At 43.4% G+C, this 21,399-nt stretch overlaps 1 protein-coding gene across 3 annotated transcripts in view; it reads left to right on the top strand.

Moving 5' to 3' along the window:
* The first annotated feature begins 7,603 nt into the window (after positions 1 to 7,603).
* Positions 7,604 to 21,399, top strand: part of TLN2 (talin 2) — a 146,381-nt gene continuing 132,585 nt past the window's right edge. The window contains exons 1-2 of one of the 3 annotated variants that reach the window (XM_077185701.1): positions 7,604 to 7,620; positions 12,350 to 12,463. The gene's annotated coding sequence lies outside the window, so the exon portion shown is untranslated. Of the gene's footprint in view, positions 7,621 to 7,786; positions 7,930 to 12,349; positions 12,464 to 21,399 lie in introns of those variants that run through there. The other 2 variants (XM_077185700.1, XM_054642214.2) reach the window with 2 other exon arrangements.

The following is a 21,399-nucleotide window of genomic DNA, read 5'->3' as shown; positions in this document are numbered from 1 at the left end:
GCAGCACCCTCTCCAGCTGTTAAACATCGAGGCACAAGGACAAGGGAAAGCACCAGAAACAGCCAGGAAGAAGCAGACAGAAATCCATGTGAGCAGCTTCCTGACAGCACAGATGACAGATGCCTTCCTGTGCTCTGGCCTACCACATGCCTTATCTTAGAAGTAACCATCCCAAAGCACAGCTCCATTTTCCTGTGATTTCATCCCTTGGCTCTCCAGAGGAGATCAATAGACACAGCAGTGCTGGCTGCCTGCACAGGCCTGGGGCCATGCCATGGAAATCCCAGAGTGGCCATAAAGAGAGCAGCAACTGAATGGGAAGCAGGGGAAGGAACAAAGCTTATCTGATAGTTCAGCTCCTCAAACCCCACGTGTTACTGACAAGGAAAACTTGACAAAAGGAAGGCCTTGTAAAATCATGGCTCAGGCCTGTTACTTGGGCTAAGTAGAAGAGGACTGTGGCAAAGAGACTCAGCTGAATTAGGAGTAGAAAATCAAGTTCTATAACCACGTGTGTTCACACTGTGGTGGGTGGCTGAATGATGTTTGTTATGCTTTAAAGCCATGTAACTGATAATGGCTCACTGCTTAAAAAGGTCTGGTTTTTGCAATAAAGCAGCTCTCCTTTGCACCTGCCTGGGCACTCTGCCTCCCCATGGACCCTCACCCCAGCAGGGCTAAATCAGCACTACAGTAGCACATGGCCCCAAAGCAGATACTTCAGGATGGCTTTGCTTGAGTGAAGAGTTGGCAAATAAAAAGTGATTTGGAAGAGTTACACTGCTGGCACACATGGAGCTTAGCCTATGGGCCCAGATGTTTGTTTTATTAAACACACACATTAGAGGAGACTTGCAATAAAGAATAGTGAGAATGACACCAGTTTTCCTTTGGCAAAACTCCAGCAGGAAATAATCCTGTGTCAGCTACAGTTCTATCCTCTGGTGCCACACAGATTCAATGCACATGTTGGATTCATTTAAATACTTCCAAGTCTGTGTTTCATTGTTTTTCAAGACCTTTTTGCTAAAAATCATAAATAACCAGTAATTCTGAACAATAGAACAACTTGATAAAAATGAGGCACAGTTCTTACCATGCATTGAAAGAGATTATACAAGGAAAAGGAAACAGTTTCATGTCTTCAAACAAATAATTTAGCTAAAATGTAGTATTAGGTAAGGTGCTAACAACATCTCTCATTTTAAAGGTAAAGGTTTTTGTCTAACACTGAATCACCCCAGTTAAAGAAACACAATAAAAATTACTCTTCATTCTGGAAGCAGAGTTAAAGTATTGTAACACCTGGTGATCCAGGGAAACAGCAATGCATTTCCTAAAATACCTGGCATTGTTCCAAGGCCTTATCAGCATCCTGAAAATACAGGCAATTGAAAAAATACCCATTATTGCTGCATGATATGAATTTCAGACAAAGCAAAAAGTTCAGCATAATTCCATACAAGTCACATCCAATTTGGATCAGGCCATGTAATAGCCAAGCAATTTAGAAGGCTGAATTCTGTTTTTAAAACTGCAATAAAGTATCTCCATGTAATTTGTATAGCAAACTTAATGTTCTTGATATGGACAGGAAAACAAGAGAGGGTCAGACTTTTAGAAATCAATCCTAATTTGTTTTTGAAAACAAACCTGGCAAAGCAAGTGTACTGCTACTCAGGAATCCCTGTATTAAAGACTCTGTATTACTTACTGCTCATATTGAGAATTACCACCTAGATGGATGTGGGTTTGTGAACAACAATCCTCATGTTCATTTTCTGATCCTTCTTGCAGCACTCTTGAAAACCTGGAAGTGTTCATCAGAGCAGAATGTAGCTCAGCTGCAAACAGAAGTGTTAATGCATTTTTCAGAAGCCACAGAGCTGTATAACTAAAAGGCAACTTGGGCTGCCTTCTGAGGGACAGAAAACACTGGTAGGGAGTGAGAACTTTTCTGATGATAAAATAAGCAGAAAATCTGGCTGCTCAAGGGCAGCCAGACACATTGACTACAGGATCACTTTATGACCCTGCCAGGGCAGGTGCTGTGTCAGACACAGCTGTGAGGATGCCACTCTGGTTCTTGGTGTCCTGACCCCCCACACCACCAAACCTGGCTCCCATTAACTTTGCTAGAACTGACATTTTCTGTGGTAGCTAGATCCAAATTAAAATCCTACCCTTCATTCTCTTGTAGCTGCTCCCTTGAAGTTTAGGCACCAAAATACCCTCTTTGTTTTCTGCAGTCTTGGTCTTTAGTGTTCCTTACCAATAATGTCAACCCTGTACATTTATTTTCTCATCTAGAAATAACTGATAAATTTTTTGCAAATATAACCCCCATAAAAAGGGAAATACAATTTCTTTTCCATATTGTATTATTGTAACCACAAAGCTAAAAAATGAATTTTCTGAGATCAGCTGATCCTGCCTTCACAGACAATACATTGTCCTTTCATAATAACTAGAATTAGTAGAGCTAGGAAAAGTTGTTAGATCATGATAAGACTGCTACACTGCTGTGCATTCCCTAGAATACTGTAAACCTCTACCATTGGATGAGAGGGACATGACCCCTCCAGTTATTTAATATATTTTTTGAGGACTGACATCCCAAAAGCTTTTTTTCTAATAAAATAATTTCTAAAAGTTACTGTGCAAATCTGAAGAGTAAGATTCAGCAATACTGAATGCCTCTTACCAATGACCTACTTCCTTACAGAACTGGATCTTTAGCAGGAGCAGTGAAAAGTTTACAGACACAAGAATAAAGAGTCCCATGTAAATGAAGAATATGGTTGTGGTAGCACAGTAATGCTGTGGGTTTTGTACAGTGCAATACTATGGAATAAAATGGATGTTGCCAAAAAGGAAGACAGTATTTACAGCAGGCAATCAGCAGAATTGGCACCCACAAATTCACTTCCCTCTCACACACACAAGACCTTCACTGAACGTTGGACACAAGATGTGGCAGGTGCCATTTCACAGCTGCTGGTGGATACCTGGCAGCTTCCAGTGGGGATAAGCAATGGGGAAGAACATCAGAACCCTCCTCCTTCCCCTATGGCCTGCCCACCTGCAGCACAGGGGGTTTTGCTGCCCCCCAGCTCAGGGAGGTTTTGGGATGTTGCCTGAGGAGGGTAAGGTGGAGATTCTTGAGACTCTGATGGAGTCAGAGAGCAGCAATAAACCACGAGGGAGCAGAGACAATTGAATTCTCATAAAACCCATGAAGTGCTCAATACCAGGCACCAAGGTATCAAGAAAACACCAAAGCAGCAGAAGTAAGCACTGAGTTAAAAATACCTGTGAGTACTAAGGAAGAGGCTAAAGAATCCAGAACCATGGGAATAATCTGAAGACATGCTCCACTGTCAATAAACTCAACTAGTAAAGGACTCAAAGAGAAAATTAAAAGCTTAAATACAAATACCAATTAGAAATTAATCAGCTCAGTATCAGAATAGCAGAGATCAGCTAGAGAGCTAATTGGATTCACAAATTAAAGCTAAAAAGACACTTGAGAGGGCTGCAATGGACTTGGAAAAGCATAAAGTTATAATGATCCAAAGAAGAGTCCAAAAACCCCAAAGAAATTAGTAGTCCTTCTATAAACACCTAAATGGGTGTCAAGCAGAGCTAAGGAAATATTTCAAACTATGAAGTTACAACTGCAATAATATAAAGGCTAGACTACAATCCACTTGTTCATTGTAACTAGAGGGGCAGAATAAAAAGAACCCATCTGAATTAGCACCACAAACCTGGACTGGGTCCCCACAGAAACTTCCCAGTAAGGCTGGTAGACTACCAGAACCAGCTACATCAAGAAACTGCAATATTCTCTGGTCCAAGGATTTTAACAAAGGAAAAAAGAAAAACCCAACCAAAACCACTCCCAGCAAAATAAAAAACCCCCAGAAGCCACCCTGCAGTATAAAAACAAGAGTTACAAGACAGCTATTAGCACAGACAACAAGTTCAACAAAGAACCCAAATTTCCAGAGAAACTTGCATAAATAAAGCAGAGCCAGAAAGGCCCAGGCTCAGGACTGCTCTTACATTGAGACCTGGGCCACGTGGGCTGGGCTGTGGGTGGAGGCCCCAGGTGAGGTTGGTCAGGGCCATGGAGGGCTCTGAGAGCTCTCAGAACCATCCCCACCTGCAATGCCACAGTGATACTGGCAGTGCTGAGCTTTGCTCAGTATTACCTGCCAAGGATAAATGTGACTTCTTATAAAGGGCACTTTTATCAATGTCTTCAATAGATCTTTCTAAGCTATCCAGTGTAATTATTAAAATTGTCTTGTCACACACAGAGAATCTAGTTTACAGGCTTGGGTATGACTTAGGCTACATTTTAATGGACTTGTTCTGAGACAGTGATTTAAAATGCATTTGACAAGACAGATGAGAAAATTGTTTATAATGTACTTCATTGCACCCAGACTGGTTCACCCAAGCATCAGTAAATATGCCAGTGCTGCTCTCTTCCACAGGATATTCTGAGGGCCAGAATGCTAAAGCAGCTGCAGTAGCAGGGTTAACAGAGGGCTCTGAACAAGTATGACAGCATTTAGGGATAGTTTGGGAGGGTGCTTCATGACTCTTTTGGGAGATCCTTTAATGTCTGTCTCCTGACCTGTGGGAAAGGAATACCACTGGAGACACCCCTGATGTTCACACACCACACCCACTTTGAAGAAGGACATTAGATTGCTGTAATTCTTTCTCTGATAAAACACTCTTACCCTAAAGTTCTGAGGTTTGGTAATAAGAAGATGGAAAGATAAAGTGTTAGAATAGCTGGGATGGCAGGAAAAAAACAACTTTAGAAGTGAAGTCAGGGGTCCAATAGAATGCCTTAATTTCAAAGTATTCTCAGAATACAAATAAGCCTAGAATTGTTACTGAAATCACAAAAGCTGAATCCTCACATGACAGATTGACAGAATACCTCATTTACTATTGCATTAGTTTTATCAAGGATTCCTAGTGTAGAATGCAGGTATGTGCTCAGACCACCTTGTATTTGATATGATGCACACATAGGGGGAAAACAAAAGCTGGGTTGCCCCAAAGCAAGTGACCAGCTGAGCACAAAGTGACAGTAAATGTGTCCACAGATGTATTGGGAGGAACAAGACACAGAAATGACACAGTGGAGCCTGGTCTTGACATTGCACTCCACATTGCAGTGAAATTTTGTTCTTTGGGATCTTACTGACATTTTGCTGAAATCTCTTTGCAGACATTTCAAAGGAGTTATTTGGAGGTCAATGCAGCACAGAGATTTAAACAGCCTTCCAGTGAGCAGAGGAGAAACAGAACACAGAAATGACAAGGGCAACAGAGACTGGAATTGTGGCCTTGCATGTTGCTATGTAGGAGAACACACAGGTTAAGGAAAGGTTTTAAAGTGAAGGCAGAAAAAGATCATGCAATCAGGAATACTCAGAGTGCACAAGAAGTTTCTCTTGATGCAGTATTGCAGCCAGGAAATAGGATAATACTGCATGAAGAGAAGAATGAAATGCATCATTATTTATTTTTTTAGAGGGAAGATGTATGCCACCCAGGGAAAACCACATTGTTGGAAGCTTATCATCATGGTAGTAAAAGGCCAGGAAAGCACCCAAACCAAACAAAAAAGCCAACAAACCAAAACATCCCAAACTGCTCTTTATGTAAATATTATGGCTGTTCACAGGTAACTTACATGTGCAAAAGTACCTTTAAACCACAAAAAAAAACTTTAGTTATCACTTCTTTTAATAACAGGTTGGATAGTATCTCTTTAATAACAGATGTTAACAATAACTTATTTGTAAAACTCATAATATTGTCAAGTATTGGCAAGCTATGAGGTAAATCCTGTGCAGCTTCTATTTTAGCTAACAGAGCAGACACCTCTTGTCTGATAAAGCTGGCACAGCTCAGGGTAACTGTTAGGGGTGGCAGGAAAGGACAACCTGTTGAAATTGTGATGCTTTTAATTCTGTAGGCTGGGTGTATAAAATAATCTGGTTGGGTTTTATATCTATGGACTGCCTTGAACATGCCCACCAAGTGCATTGATCCAAGCTGTGTAGCTGTGTTGGACTGTGTCACCATGCATTGTGAGTTTAGTGTCCTAAGGTTAATTTATTGGAACGAGATTACTCTGAAAGGCAAAACCAGCTGTATACTGATGTAGCTCTTTTAAGCTGGTTACAAGGAAGAATATTTACTAATGGCTGTACTTCAGCTAAATCAGGTGAAATTATTTTAACTGCATGATTTTCAACTGTTGCAGTTTTACAGAGGCCCCAGTATATATGGCACTAATTCATGTAAGGGACCTAAGCTGGAGTAGGTATTTATTTTCTCATATTTGTATCAATATATTGGTGTGAAAAGCATTTACACAACTCTAAAAGTGTTAGAACTGTTCAAATCATACAAGCTGTGTGAGGGAAGCCCTGAGTCTCCTTTGCTGCTACCGCAGTTTGTTTGTTGCTGGTTCTGAACACCAGCCTGTGTCAGGAACGGTGTGGCCAGCAGGACAGGGCTGTGATTCATGCCCTGTGCTGTGCACTGCTGGGGACACACCTCGAACGTGTCCTGTTCTGGGCCCCTCATTCAGAGAGGATATTGAGGTGCTTGGAGTGGGGAGTCCCGGGAAGGGTAACACTGCTGGGGACACACCTCGAACGTGTCCTGTTCTGGGCCCCTCGTTCAGAGAGGATATTGAGGTGCTTGGAGTGGGGAGTCCCGGGAAGGGTAACACTGCTGGGGACACACCTCGAACGTGTCCTGTTCTGGGCCCCTCGTTCAGAGAGGATATTGAGGTGCTTGGAGTGGGGAGTCCAGGGAAGGGTAACACTGCTGGGGAGAGCTCTGGAGCACAGAACAGCTGAGTGTCTTCAGCCTGGAGGAGGCTCAGGTGTGACTTTATCACCTCGCAATTCCCTCAAAGGAGGCTGCAGCCAGGGGGGTCGGGTTATTTTCCCAGACGACCAGTAAGAGGAGAAGAGGATATAGTCTTGAGCTATGCTAGGGGAGGTTTTGGTTAGACATTAGGAGGAATTTCTTCACGTAGAAAGTGGTTAAAGATGGGAACGGGCTGCCCAGGGAGGTGGTGGAGTCACCATCTCTAGAGACGTTCAAGAAGCGTCTGGCACCACTTAGTGCCACAACTCCAGTTCCTTAAGCTGGAACTCGATTACCTCAGTGGTCTTTTCCAACCGAATGGGTTCCGTGACCCGTAAGCGCTCGGCACGGGGCGCTGGGCGGGGGTCGGGGCTGCTCCCCGCACCTGCGGCCGCGCCCTCGCCTCTGCCCCGCTCCGCTCCGTCCCCGCCGCGGCCCCGGGGGCTCCGCGCGCTGCCTCAGGGGCGCCTCGTGCCCCGCTGGTGGTGGGTCCTGTCCTATCCTGCCCTGCCCTGTCCGGCTCCGCGGGGTCTCTCCCCTCCCCGAGGGGCTGCTCCGGCTTTCCTCCTCCTCCTCCTCCTTCCCCCGAGGAGCTGCCGTGCCCTGGCCGCCGCGGTGCCGGGCGGGCAAAGCGAGAACGACGCTACCTCACCGCCTGGGCGAGGGCTGCGGCCAGCGGAGGTGCCTCTCCCTCAGGCCCAGGTAAGGGGGAGCTACGAGCCCTCAGGTGAGGCGGGCTCTGCTCCCGCTGCTCTCCGGGCGCGGGGCGGGAGCCGCGGGTCCCCCGAGCGGGCCGGGCCGGGCGGAGGGCGGTGGAGCGGCCCGGAGTGATGACGCGCTTCCTGCCCTCCCCGCCGGGGGTCTGCGCCTCGAGTCCGCAGCGGCGGCGGCTGCGGGCGGCGGCGGCGGCGGAGCCGGCGGGAGCGGGCAAGAGGCGAGCGGGGAGAAGGAAGGAAGCGAGAGAGCGGCGGGGCTCAGGTGCTCCGCAATGCCACAGTAACAACGTTCCCGGTAGGAGCCTGCGAGGACCCTCGTCCTGCCCCGCCGCTGCACATTGCATAGCGCGTGTGGTCTGTGCGGAGCCGCCGAGAGGGGGAAGACTCGGCGCGGGGCTGAGCGGCGGCAGCGCGGAGCCGCTCGGCTGCCCGGGGCTCTCGGTGCGGGCTGCTCCGAGCGGCAGCAGCCGCCGCTCGCCGCTCCCTGCTGCGCCCGGGCAGGCTCGCCCGCGGGCAGCGCTGCCTGCACAACAAGTTGCTGGTTCCAGGGGGGACAGCAGCAGCCCGGCCCGGTGCCGTGCGGGCTGAGCTCTGGCAAGGGGAGAGCGGCCTCGGCTCACCTATCGTTCGTCAGGAGCCGGGCCAGCATGAGAGGGAAATAGCGGTCTATCGGGATTCCCCTGTGCCGTGGAGGGCTGGAGTAGGAGGCAGGTGCTGGGTCGGCTGGCCCTCCTCATCATGCCTGGGGGAGCGTAGCGTGGCCGGGTCGGAGCTGTGTTTGCCCGGGGAACGGAGCTGTTCGCTGTTGGGCGCTATTGGCGACCGTGATGTAGAAAAAACCTTTTCGCAATACGTGGTGAAGTGACGACCTCCCAAGGACGATCCTGCCGCGTCTGCATATGCGTGGATCTGTATCCATCTGTGTCTGTGTCCGCATCTTCCCACGGGAGCGGCTGGCGTTGGGAGCGGGGCGCGGGGCGGTCCCGTGGGGCCATCCCGGAGCGGAGGGAAGGACGCGGCCGCCCCTGCGCAGCGCAGGCGGGGATGGTTGGGCGCTGCTCCGCAGCCTCGCTGTTCTCTGGGCCGGCTTGGGCCGTGCAGGGGTCCAGCGCTCCGGGTTACCTGCCCCGGTGAGCCTTCGTGCCAGGGCTAGCAAGGCGCAAAACCTCCCTGAGCGCGTTGTGTGCTTGCAGCGGGGCTGTCCGCGTCCCGGCTGGGGTTCTCCTGTGTGCCCCAGTCCCTCTGTTTCTCCCATGCCCTCCTAGCAGGTACTGGGGTTCTCCTGTGTGCCCCAATCCCTCTGTTTCTCCATGCCCTCCTAGCAGGTTCTGGGGTTCTCCTGTGTGCCCCAATCCCTCTGTTTCTCCATGCCCTCCTAGCAGGTTCTGGGGTTCTCCTGTGTGCCCCAATCCCTCTGTTTCTCCATGCCCTCCTAGCAGGTACTGGGGTTCTGTGTGCCCCAATCCCTCTGTTTCTCCCGTGCCCTCCTAGCAGGTACTGGGGTTCTGTGTGCCCCAATCCCTCTGTTTCTCCCGTGCCCTCCTAGCAGGTACTGGGGTTCTCCTGTGTGCCCCAGTCCCTCTGTTTCTCCATGCCCTCCTAGCAGGTACTGGGGTTCTCCTGTGTGCCCCAATCCCTCTGTTCCTCCATGCCCTCCTAGCAGGTACTGGGGTTCTCCTGTGTGCCCCAATCCCTCTGTTCCTCCATGCCCTCCTAGCAGGTATCTGTCTCTGGGCCAGCCTTGCCCTCGGGTGTCTGGAGAGCCTGGCACAGTGTCCCTGCATGGGAACACCTTACTGAGAGCTGGGGCCTCTGCTGCCTTTATGCTCACCTTCTATAGTGCTTTTGTTCTGCTGACCAGCCATTTCATTTTAGCCTTTTTTTTTCATTTAGGCTTCACTTTTTGTGTGCTAAAATGCTGCTATGACATCTAGTTAGGAAGATTGTGGGAATGTTCATTGATTTAAAAAAACCCCTCTTGTCAGATTAAACAATTGTCTATTTCCCTCCAAATATTTTTGAAGTTTATTTTGTAGACCTGTATTTTGGAGCAAAGTTGGAGCCATATTAAATTTCAAGGCAGTTCTGGGTTTGGAAGTATGTTACTTAGAGGCACTGAGGAGTTCTGAATTCTCAGAAGAGCCCAATGGCTGTGGAACAATGTCCCTATGATTTAAAAACAAAGAAGCATCATATTTCTGAGCTTGCTCTTGCTTGTGTGAAACATGACTGATTTGTATGTTTATGGCAGTGTGTTTTTAGTAGGAATGCAAGCTGCCAGTGTTAATTAAAAATACATTACAAATTGTAGTATATGAAAAGCTTTCATATCTCTATGGTTTAATGGTCAGCCATGCTTCCAACAGAACAGCTGTTGGACAAGTTAACTGAGAATGAAGTTACTACCATTCCTGCTTTAATTTTCATAATGTGACATTTTCAAGGGAGAGTCAAGGTTATCACACAGCTGAGGAGGGAGGGGGAGTGTCTCTTGATTCTTGGAAGTGCATTTCATTTGAGTTTCCTAATGCCTCATTTAACTCACAGATCACTGCAGAACTAAAGGGTTAAGTGGAATTCTAGCTTATCTATTAGTGACAAAATTATTGAGCTTATGTAAGATAAGAATACTTCTTTTTCTGGTTGCCAATCTGAGTGGGTTAACTATGACAAACCTGAATAATATTCAAGTTGTGAATCTCAGTATAAAGTTAAAGTCTACAGCCATTTCATGGGATACCCATTCATTTTACCATTCAGATTACAGGAGTTTATCCTGAATAATTGTCCTGTGTGTTTTTGGAGTAACATCTGTTGCATGATATCATGTAATGGAATGTGGTACAGCCTAATTTAAGTTGTTTTGAAACATTGCCATTGCACTGTAGTAGTGCCTGAGAGGGTGAGAGGTTTTGTGGTGTGAGTGATGGATAGATTGGTTACAAGTAGACAATATCGAGGAAGATGAACTTGCATTTGAACTGCAGAGGATTAAGTTATTTTACTCTGAGCTTGGTTTGTTTTACAGTTTTACTGAGACTTCTTTTATCATTTGCCAGCTAATGCAATGACTGAATTCTACTTATATTAGGAAATGCATCTACAGTTATAACTATCAGTACAAAGCACCACTACAGTAGAACCCCAGTCTTATTTTGGAGTGGAAGAAGTGAAAGAACTGTCTGGCTGTGGCATACCTTGAACTGCATGAGGCTTGGAAGTTTTGCTGTGAAAACTTTCATTTATTTGGTATTGTTTCTAGAAAGATTTGAGTGCACATCAAGGATGTGCAGATGGAGAGCAAGGATGTTCTGATGCATTAATATTTGGATTGTCACTTTATGGGCTTACTTATATGATATGTATCTATTAAACCTGTGCAAATGCAGTCTAGATGGTTTGCAAAAATGGTAGTGCTTAATTAGTCACCACATCTAGACAGGAGTTCAAACATCTCACCTCCATTCCATTGCAGTGTCAGATAACTCTTGGCTTATCAATATTGTATGTTCACGAAATATGAGCAATACCATTTGTTGAAGTATCCCTACAATCCATAATTTTAGCATTATGGTACTGAAAACATCATTTGAGTTGATTCTCAGCTGCCAGTCCTGTCTGACTTTTGGAGATTTTGGTAAGCTGCCAAATACGTAGATATCTTGATATTATTTTTTTTAATATGGAGAGTTACTTGCTAAGCAGTGTTCTCCAGATGCTGCCTTTGCACCAGGCCCTAATTAGGTAACAAGTGTGAATGTCTTTACAGACCACTGGACCAGCTTTCAGAAATTCTTTTCTCCTCCCTGCTTTTGAATCTTTAAAATTTTTGGCAAGTCTGCTTATCCATGTTTCTACAGACAATAGAATGCTGATGCAAATTGAGAACAGCAAGCAAAATGTTGGGTGTTGTTGCACATGGGGGGAGGCTGTCTTAATAATGCAGTGTTATGTTTCATTTGTTTACTTTTGGATTTCAGTGTTCCAGTTGGGACAATTGGAGGTGGAAATTGCAGTGTCAGGTAGTCCTGAAGGAGAATGCAGGTTTTTGCTTCTGGGGTTCTGCTTTTGACTACATATGGTTATAAAAAATACACAGTAAATTGAACTGCAAAAATTTTGGGGCAAAGGAGATGCAAATGATAAAGCAGAGGGTCTTTTCAGAGTAGTTTATCTTACAACTTCCAGAGGCTATGTTAAGCAAAATAATCTAGGGTTTTGCAACTCAGTGGATGAGATTATGATTATGGACATCATGCTGTGTCTTAAGCTCTTTTATACTTGATTTTTATTATTGTGGTTAAACAGTCTATTCCTTTTGCACAAAGAATGCCTTGAAGGTAGCCTGAGCTCCTTAGATGTGTAAGTGCTGATTCACAGCATGTGGTGCCAGCCTGGGTCTGATCAGTGTTCAGTGTTGTGCCTGTTGTCTCTGGGTGCAGGGCAGTTCCACTTTGGAGTGAGGCTGGTATGCTTGAGCCTGAGAAGGGGGTAAGGAGCCCTGTGCTTAGTTTTAACACCAGACTTTTAACTGTGTACAAGGAATTTTGTAGCTTGCTGTCCCTGCTAATGCTGCTGAAAACCCATTTCACAGTAGTCAGAGAACCATTTCCCTGGGTGTGCTATGTGCACACATGCTTATCTTGGAATTGAGTTTGAATTAGCCTGCATACTTGAAGCAATTGTGATAACATTTTGATATTTTCCACTTCCAGTTGCAAGCTGGAATTTCATCCCCCGAGATCCACCCCCTCGATTCTCAAAGCTCCAGCACCTTTTTACTCAAGCATCTTCATAAAGCTAGAAAATGCACTGACTGACTTCACAAGGTGAGGGTGACTATACAACAGTAAGTCTTGTCTTAAAATATCTTTACAGTATTACTGTGCTGACTTACTTGTAGTCCCTTTACTTGGCAGCTACCAGTTGATTTCCTGCCAAGATGGGCCAGGCTGGCACTTAAACTGCCTTCCTTTCATTCTCAGTAGGTAGCTCATCTTTCTGTGTTCAGGCAGCAGGAAGAATGTATGGTCTGAAATGAATTGTAAATGAACCTCGTGTCTTTGTCTGTGGCAACTTCTATAAGGTTGAGATTTCTTATTTTTCTGGAAAAGTGACATATAACCCAGGAACAAGCAGCAGACTCTCAGGCTTCTAAATCACAGTAAATAACAATTGAGGTGATAGAGAATCAATGGTACTACATGGACTGATTACTTTTTTGAGTTGAATAACAATTTACATTTGCCAGCTGTGGTAGGTTTGTTGCTCTAATATGTGGAAGAGTTTAGTTTTTGCTGAAGTATTTGGCGTAGCGGTGTGAGAACCTCTTAAACAATGGCATTGTCTTCAGTTGTGTAATCCTTTTCTTATTACATATTGTTTCTTTTCATATAATGATCTCTCTTTACTTTTCTTGAGAGTTGATAGCTGTAATGTGGTGAGTAACCCTTTGTCTCAGCAACCTCAAGTCCAGCCTGTCCTGTGGTTTGGTTTCAGTTGTGTTCTGTACTATCAGCAAAGTTCTGATTTTTCTGGAATGTGAGATTTAAACTTTGTGTGTAGTTGACATAAATATAAGCAAAAACAGTTCCAAAAATTGCTGGCTTGAATTTGTTCAGCTGGAAACATTAATTAGGCTTAAAGTAATTTACAGTGAGTACCTTTTACCTTAGCTCAATTTATGTGTGCCAAGTGCTGTGTAGCAGGAAATGACAAAGTGGCACTTGGCAGACAGAACAGCAGCAGCAAAGACAGATTGTCAGTGTCTGACAGAAGTGGTGGTGCATGTTGAAGAGAAGACCTGTGATAGTAGGAGGGATGGTCTCAGGAATGTGATGGTGGTGTAGGACTGATGGGCATCATCCTTACACCTAATGAATATGTTTAGATACCATGACAATCAAAATTTACCAATGGGTCTGTGAATGAATATGTGAATAAATGAAATCAGGAGGTCTGACCTGAATATTTCAGTTTACTGTAGCTTACAATTTCTGTACTTCTTGTAATTCTTTGTCATTTGTGACTGCAAGATTTTCTTAGATGATTTTTTGTCATGGTATAAGGACATATCTGTTGACAAGGGTGTGTCTGAACTCCCTGGGAAAGGGTTGAGTGAGAGTCATTGCTGCACAGCCAGCATGCAGGGTCAAGCAAAAGGAACCAGTGGTGTCTCCTGGGTCAGGGTATCACTGAAGGCACTGGTACAGGGAGGAGGAGATCAATGTCCAGCTTCAGTTGAAAAAAGCAAAAGCTGTGGGAAAGGACATCACTCTGTTGTGATGTTTAAAGTACTCTTTGGAAATGTTATTTGCAATAGCTGAGGATGTACAGAGCCCAGGCAAGAACCCAAGATGTTGTAGTATGTACCAACTCTGAGGAATATTTGGGTTTTTTTAATTTAAAAAATAATGGTGGCTGTGTTTGCAGTTGTGAGTAAGGTCCAGATAAGCCTGGCTGTTTGCTGGGTTGTCTGTTCAGCTGCACTGTGATATTAATGAGACTTAAAAGCAGCTGATGAGTGTAGGTGTGTGTCCAGAAGAGCAGAAGCTGTGAAGAAAGCACAGTTAACTTTGCCTTGTGAGCTTGGGCAGACCAGACTGTGGATTAAGAGAAATCAGAACAAATCCAGACATTGAGGAGAGGATGTAATGAGTTTTGAGTGAGGGCTTTGTACGTAGTGGACCTGGGCATGTAAGGGGTCAGTTCAAATGGATCACAGGTGGTGTATGAGGGAGTGAACATTTATTCTCTCTGTCCTAGGCAGAGAATGTATTTTTAGAGTTTTCATGTCAGAGCTTTGGCTGACTCTGTAATGCCAGTCCCAAGGGAATGGCAGGGCTTTGGTGCTGAAGAGATGAGGCAGAAAACCCCTCGATGGTGGTCCAAGTGTGTGGCTGAGGTGAGCTGCTTATGCAGCAGTTCTGCACCGGGGGTTGTTCAGCACAGGTGAGGAAGGGAGGATGTGCCTGAGGAATCAAACCCAGCAGTGCAGCAGCTGTAAGGCCAGGCTATGGCAGGGGCTCAGTAACAGTGAATGTCTGTGTGGGAACAATGTGTTCCTGCCTCAATGCTATTATCATTCCTTTTCAGGGATTCATTGCAGTTTGAAGCATTACAAATGCCATCTGTGTATGAGGGTAAAAATCCTCTAGTACTACTAAACACAAAGCACTGTTTTCCATGTGGATCTTGGTCTAATCAGTCATTGCCTTAACTTCTCTGGGATAATATTCCCACCCTACCAGATCATTTAAGGCAATAGTTTAGAAAAGTTTTTTTTTTGATCTCACACCCTTATCAGTAAAAGATTTGTGAGCACACGCACCAAAATATATATATAGTATTCATCAATTTGCACACATATTACTCTATTATTATTATTCACATTACAGAACATACACAAAAATGAGAAATTAATAAAAGACAAATAGAATATGTTTTATTTTTAAACAAAACCCATTTTTTACTTTGATTTAGGAATTGTTCAGTGAGAGCTTTGTAATTGAATGTGCCTCTCAAAAATTTTTTTCAATGTTGGTTTATCACTTGTATACAACCATTTTAAGGGCTGGTTCTAGGTTCAGTTTAGGTTAGTCCAGTACTTGGTTTTAATGACTTTCCAAGCCAAATAAGATGCCTGACAATGACAGATCCAAGTGGAAGAAGTGTCTTGTTGGTGCTTACTAAATAATGATCCTAATTTTCCACTCCCATACACTAATTATGCAGAGATTCTTCTTGGAATTAATCTATTAAATTTCTGCCTTCCCTGATGCCAATCAGTTCTTCTTGCAGACTAATGGGAAGATATTGCATTCTTCTCTTTTCCTGAAGCACTTCTTTTGGAAGATTTTAAACTGTGTTGGGGTTTTTAAAAAGATTTTCAAGTTTTGTAAATTATATACAGCTTTCAGAGGTTTTTATAGGAGGTTTTTTCAGTGGACACATTTGTAAATGTGACTTTCTTCTGGAAAGCAGTTCCCCTCTTGCTCCCTGCTAAAACAGGCTGTCAGCTTCACCTTGAAGGGACACCTTAGGTGTGCATTTATTTGAAAATATCTGGTAAGTAGGATAGTACAGACAGCCCCTTTTCAGCACAGAAAAGAACAGGCAGTGTTGAACAGTTGCCTTTGTAGGAAAAAACACATGGTGTGTCATTAAGTGTGACAACTCTGTGAGGCCCTTTGCCACAACATAACTAGCAAAACTTAGTGTGGGAGTGTGAATTTCGTGGTCACTCCCCATCTTGTTACAAGGCATTCTACTGCTTGAAGCTCTTATTTTTATAAAATTCTATAATCAATGCCATCCTGAGCACTTGGTGCACTCCTGCCTCCATTGTTGTTGTGTTTGTCTATCTATGAATGATGCAGTGAAAGAATTTCATGTGTGGTTAAGGAGTGACTGCTTTAACCGGAATAAAACATAAAAGGATTCCAGTGTAAAGGTTACAGATAAAATCACATAAGTGTACACTTGCACAGTTTTCTCATCAAACATTTTTCCTATTAAAGAAATAATTGACTGCTGAGTTTCCTTTGATACATCATCCCTGGAGTGGCTCACAAAAGAGAAGTTCCCAGTGTCTTTCAGTGGTGAAACAATCCAGCATATACCCTAACATGAGGCATGTAAGAAACATCTGGAAGGTCAGCCAACAGTGTAGCACACCTCCCACACTGCATAATTTGTTCTAATACTTGTTTCCTCAAATCTTCAGCTGTTTTCTGTGAGTTTTTCCAGCAGTATTTGCTAACAAAGGAATGCCACATATTGTCTTCCCTGTGTTATTTCAGCCATTTTTTACTGCAGAAGGAAGACCAATGCTAAATGTCTTTGTCTCTTCTCCTGTAAAGTAAGAAACCTTTAAAAAGGCTTTTGAAGGTTTGCCATTGAGTTCAGGTGGTTGGGTTTTTTTTAAGTACTATATTAAATATCACATGACTTGAAGAAATTGTAAAGATTTGTCCTCACCTCACTGGTACTTAATTTTTAAATAACTTGCTGCTCATGATGGCTTCATATTATCATTATCTAATATCTCAAGGCAAAATGTTTAGAGTGAGTTTCATCATTAAAGATGGTAGATGCAAATCCATATTTCATATAGTTATCATCATAATTCCAATTTTTTGGCCCACTTTTTGTCAGATCTGATTAGAGTGTTGATTTTACCTCATAATTTGTGTGACAAGTAGCTTCTACTGGGAATAAGAAGTCAGCTGTTGCATATGGATTTTGAAGCAAAAAGAAGATCTGTCTTGGCATTTGTGTATCTGACATAGTAACACTTCAGAGCCTTAGGATCAAAGGTGATTTTAGGAAGGTTTGCAGCTGTGGAGGGCCCTAAAGCCCTAAACCATTTGTGTATTTCCCTGGTTAGAGTTCTTTGTCTTCATTTGTCTCATGTTACCATAGTTGTAAATAGGGTATTTAGTTACCTAGTCCACACGTGTAGTGACAGCATGCAAATTTCTATAACCATGCCTTTGTTAATTGTGGTCTTAGGTTGTGCCAGTTAAACTTTTAGAAACAGGCATTCCTAAATAATGGAAGTTTTGTTGCTTTTGTTTTTCTTTGCTTCTGGGGCTTGTAAGGAGGGACAGCAATTCTTCTGGTTTGCTTCTAGCAGCCAACATAGTGTAGTTCCCATCCTGCCTGAGGCTACAGCAGATAAATTCCAAGTACCTGCAAAACATCTGCTATCAAGCACCAGTGCTGTCTTGGTACCCACCCAAAGAGTGTATCTTTTCTTGTACAGCTCATCTTTCTGTAGCTGCCAAGGAGTGAAATACAATTTTTGCCCTGAGGAAGATGGAAAAGCAAGGTGGGATTGCAGATAATTGTGTTTTGGGTAGAAAGAGAAGATAAAGCAGGGAGTTGCTTTTAGAAGTTGTTTACAAGACACTGAAAAGCAAAGGAAGAAATGTAGAAGGAGGACAGAAAATGATAGAATAGAAGGAAAAATGAGAGAAGCATTTTAAAATGTTTTTCTGCAAACTATAGTTACAGCTTTGTAAAGACTGAAGGTTTCTAGTAGTGTGTATTGACTAATTGCTTTTTGTTTTTTGGGTTTTTTTCTTTTAATTTGACTCATGTCAAATTTCTTGCTTCATGTTTACCTCTTATTATTTTAACCATAACTGTATTACTGCTTTGTGTTATTATGACCAGATGCAGAAAGCAGCCATGTCATCACAGAAACAGACCTTAGAGAATAGCTGTATTTTGTATCTACACTTGTTCTGATGTCTTCAGTAGTTTTGCTGTTTTCTTCTGAATCTGAGTTGTTCTGGAAGAACTCTCTAATTTAGCTTTCTTTTATTTGGCACATTTTTCTTTACATGTATTCTGTGAAATCTAACTCTCCCATGACATGTGATGGGTGAATCAGGGTGCTGGAGACTTGTACAAGTGAAATTTGTCCTCCTTTTGGGTCTCTGGTGTTTAGTAGAAGTTTTGTTTCTTCCTGGTCAGTCACAGATGCTTCAAATACTTGTGCTTGTTAGGAGCTGCCATTTGAATCTAAGCAATTCATACTTTAGATATCTCCAAGTAGCTTAGAATTAGAAAAGCTTTCTTCTGGCAACATCCATGGGATATTCAACTAAGCAAGAAGAAAATGCTTCTTTGTAAGTAATAAGCTAATGAAAGCCTAGTATTTGTATAATCAGGTTTGTCTGAGGAGTATGGCTGTCTTGTCAGTAGCTGTTGGAATGCTGCCTTTGACTGGGTGGGAGACAATTTTGTGTTTTGGTTGGTGTGAGTGACCTTTGGGTGCTGAACCAGCTGCACGTGGGGTGGGGGAGTTGGGGCAAGTAGGGCAGGCCAGTCTGGGCCTTGGAGTTCTTCTTGTTAGGGGGTGCTGCCATCAAACCAGCTTTCTCCACAATGCATCTGATGCAAAATGGGGTTAAACTGAGCTGTTTGCATGAAAAGAACATTATCATGCTTGGTGAAGAATGTGAAAGGTGGATCTGGGTCATTGTTAGGCACGCTCTGGGTCCATAGTGGATGTCTTGGGAACAGCAGAAATGAAACTCAAGTGGGATGCAGATCTTGGTGCAAGTCCCACAGTCTAGAAGTGCAATGGTTGTTAACAAGGAACCTGTGTTCAGCAAAAGAGCTCTAGTGATGTGTGGAAGGCAGAAATCCTGACCAAGAGTTAACTGAAGAAGGGATTTAGGGAAGACCTTGTGCAGTTCCAGCATCCTTTTGTTATCTGCTTTGTCAAATAGTACTTCTCTGTCATGCAAAGCTTTCAATGACCCGTTCAGCACACAGTGGCTGAAATCTCACTGAAGGGGAATGAAGACTGAGTGTTTTTAAGGGTCTCTAACATGGGTGTTCTACTGCAAATGAATAATACAGTGCTGTATCTGCCTAGCAGAATGGATAAGGAACTCAAGCCCTCAAAGCAAGTATTTATTGTAGAAGAGTTTGATTCCTTGAGCTGGAAGATATAATAACTTAATATGTTTAACTGTTCAGAGAGTCTATGGCCAAGTCTGCGGGGTGCTGCAACTTAATTTGTTTGTTTGTACTGCTGGTTTCTAAATGTGTGTTCTTGGCTTGCTTGCTAAGTCTTGCCATAGTTATTTCCTGCGACTGGACAAAGGAGCAGTGTTGAGTGTTTGAGAGAGTGCTTAGCAGGTAGTCGAGAAAAGGCACTTCCCAGTAACTCAGCTTTGAAATCCTTGAATTGAAAAAAAGTTGTTTTCTCACACATGCTCTGCTTTTCCCATGCATGCTCTGCTGTCTTTAATGATTCCAAATACACAGGAACTTAGGGTTAGTCCTACATAAAGCAGTGTGTAGGCAGGAGGAGGTTTGCCCACTTGCAGATCTCTCTGAGGTATGTGTTAATGTTGAATAACTTCTCACATTGAACCAGCTGGTTGCATTTTCTGAGCTGTTGTTTCAAATTCTTGTCCTGCTGAGATACCGATGTGACTGCTTTGTTTTTTAAGGTGCTCTTAACAGACATCCAAGCTGGAAATGCAAAATTGAGCTGGTAATAGCTTAGGTCTCCATGGTGACCATGGCATCCTGAAAACTCAGGAAATGATATTTGACTTCCTAGGGCTCTAGGTTACTCCTAGGCCCTATGGATTCAGGCTGTCAGTGGCAAAAAGTGTTTCTTCAGGCAGAGTAGAAAACTATATCCAATATAGAACATCAACCCCAGGTTTGTAATTACAAGAGAGACACTGTGGTGGTGTTCAAGTGAAAAAACAATAGGAAGCCTTTGAGGAGGTCTACAGACAGATCTACAGGTCTACAGATGAATTACACTTTACAAATTACTTCAAAAGAATCTTATCAGTAGTACTCTGGGCTGCCTCCATAAAGTGGCAGAAGAATGAGCTTGCTCTATGACAGTTCCTACACTTGAAGGCAATGTAAGTTATTAATGAGATAGTGCAATTGTGCTTTCTGGTGCATATACTTGATATCTTCTGATTTACTGAGCTCAAATTTTCAGTTATTCACAGAGGCAAAGTCATTGAAGCACTATGGAAATCTGAGGATGAGGAGGAGCAGCTCTGAGGGAATGTGTGTGCAAAATGAGCACATCTGATGTGTCACATCTGTCTAAATGAGTACCAATACAGCCTGTGGCTTTGGCAGTTGATTACTTACTATAATTCAACCCTCACATCAAAATAAATTCACTTATTTAGTGCTGATGGTCAGAAAGAATAAATATACGTTTATTTTGAAAAGTGGAAATAATTTAACTTCAAGATGGCTTGTTTGACTTTACAAGGATAAATAGGCCCAGGAGTACATGCTGTTGATTTTGAGTGCTTTAGCATAGTTATTGTGAGTCAGAGACAAGGACCAGTCTTTATGCTTCAGTGACAAAGTGTCTGGACATGGAATTGAAATCTGAACTACTCTTAGGTAGAATGGAGTAACATACCCAGCATCAATAAATTACTGGCATGCATTTTTCTGTTTCTGCCTTTTCTTTTGGAGAAAAAAGGGTTTGATAGTTGAAAGCCAAGTTCTCCTGTCATTTGATGCTTTCCCACAGCATGGAGCCCCTCTGTGGGCTCTGTGGCTTTTGGCTGTCAGAGCTGGGCAGCCATATGGGCTGTGGGTATGCAGTTACAGCTGAAGCCTCAGTGCAATTTGCAGAGAGCCTGGGGGAACGTTTTTTTCCTTGTGTTGCATATGCAGGCATGGCCAAACAATCATGATTTGACCCTTCTCAGAAGCGTTACAGGCCTGTAATTGCTCTGTCAAAGGTAAAGGAGAAACCTTGATGGGCAAGGGGAAAGTAACTCTGTGTGTCACAGCAAATTGAGTTCCTGACATGTCAAGTTTGGATTTGAAAATTTAATTTGAAATACTGACTTGGAAGGCGTATTCTGACCTACAGCTTGAGTTTGAAGCTTTATTAATCTTGCATCCCTCTTTCTTTCTCATGCCATTCTCCAATAATGCTTCATATACTCATTGAGCATGATAGAAATAACAAATCAGAATTGCTATATTCTGATGATACTTGAAAAACTGAGGGAATGGATGTTGTACACCACTATTAGTAATGTGAAAAGTCTCTTCCTCATTTGCAAAAGTATATATTTTTTCAGAGAAAAAATTGTTGTCTGTTTGTTGCATTATTAAAAATAAAAGCCCAAAAATTGGCAGCAATTCAGGAAGAATTGAAAATGCTCCAGTTCCCCAGGGATAAATTTATCTTTTTGTACTCAGTGTTGTAACTGACCCCAACTTGCAGTGACATGTAACT

Source organism: Agelaius phoeniceus, chromosome 13, assembly GCF_051311805.1.
Source record: "Agelaius phoeniceus isolate bAgePho1 chromosome 13, bAgePho1.hap1, whole genome shotgun sequence".
NCBI classification, from domain to species: domain Eukaryota; kingdom Metazoa; phylum Chordata; class Aves; order Passeriformes; family Icteridae; genus Agelaius; species Agelaius phoeniceus.
The sequence above is the reverse complement of the archived record's forward strand: the minus strand, read 5'-3'. Positions and strand labels throughout refer to the sequence as shown.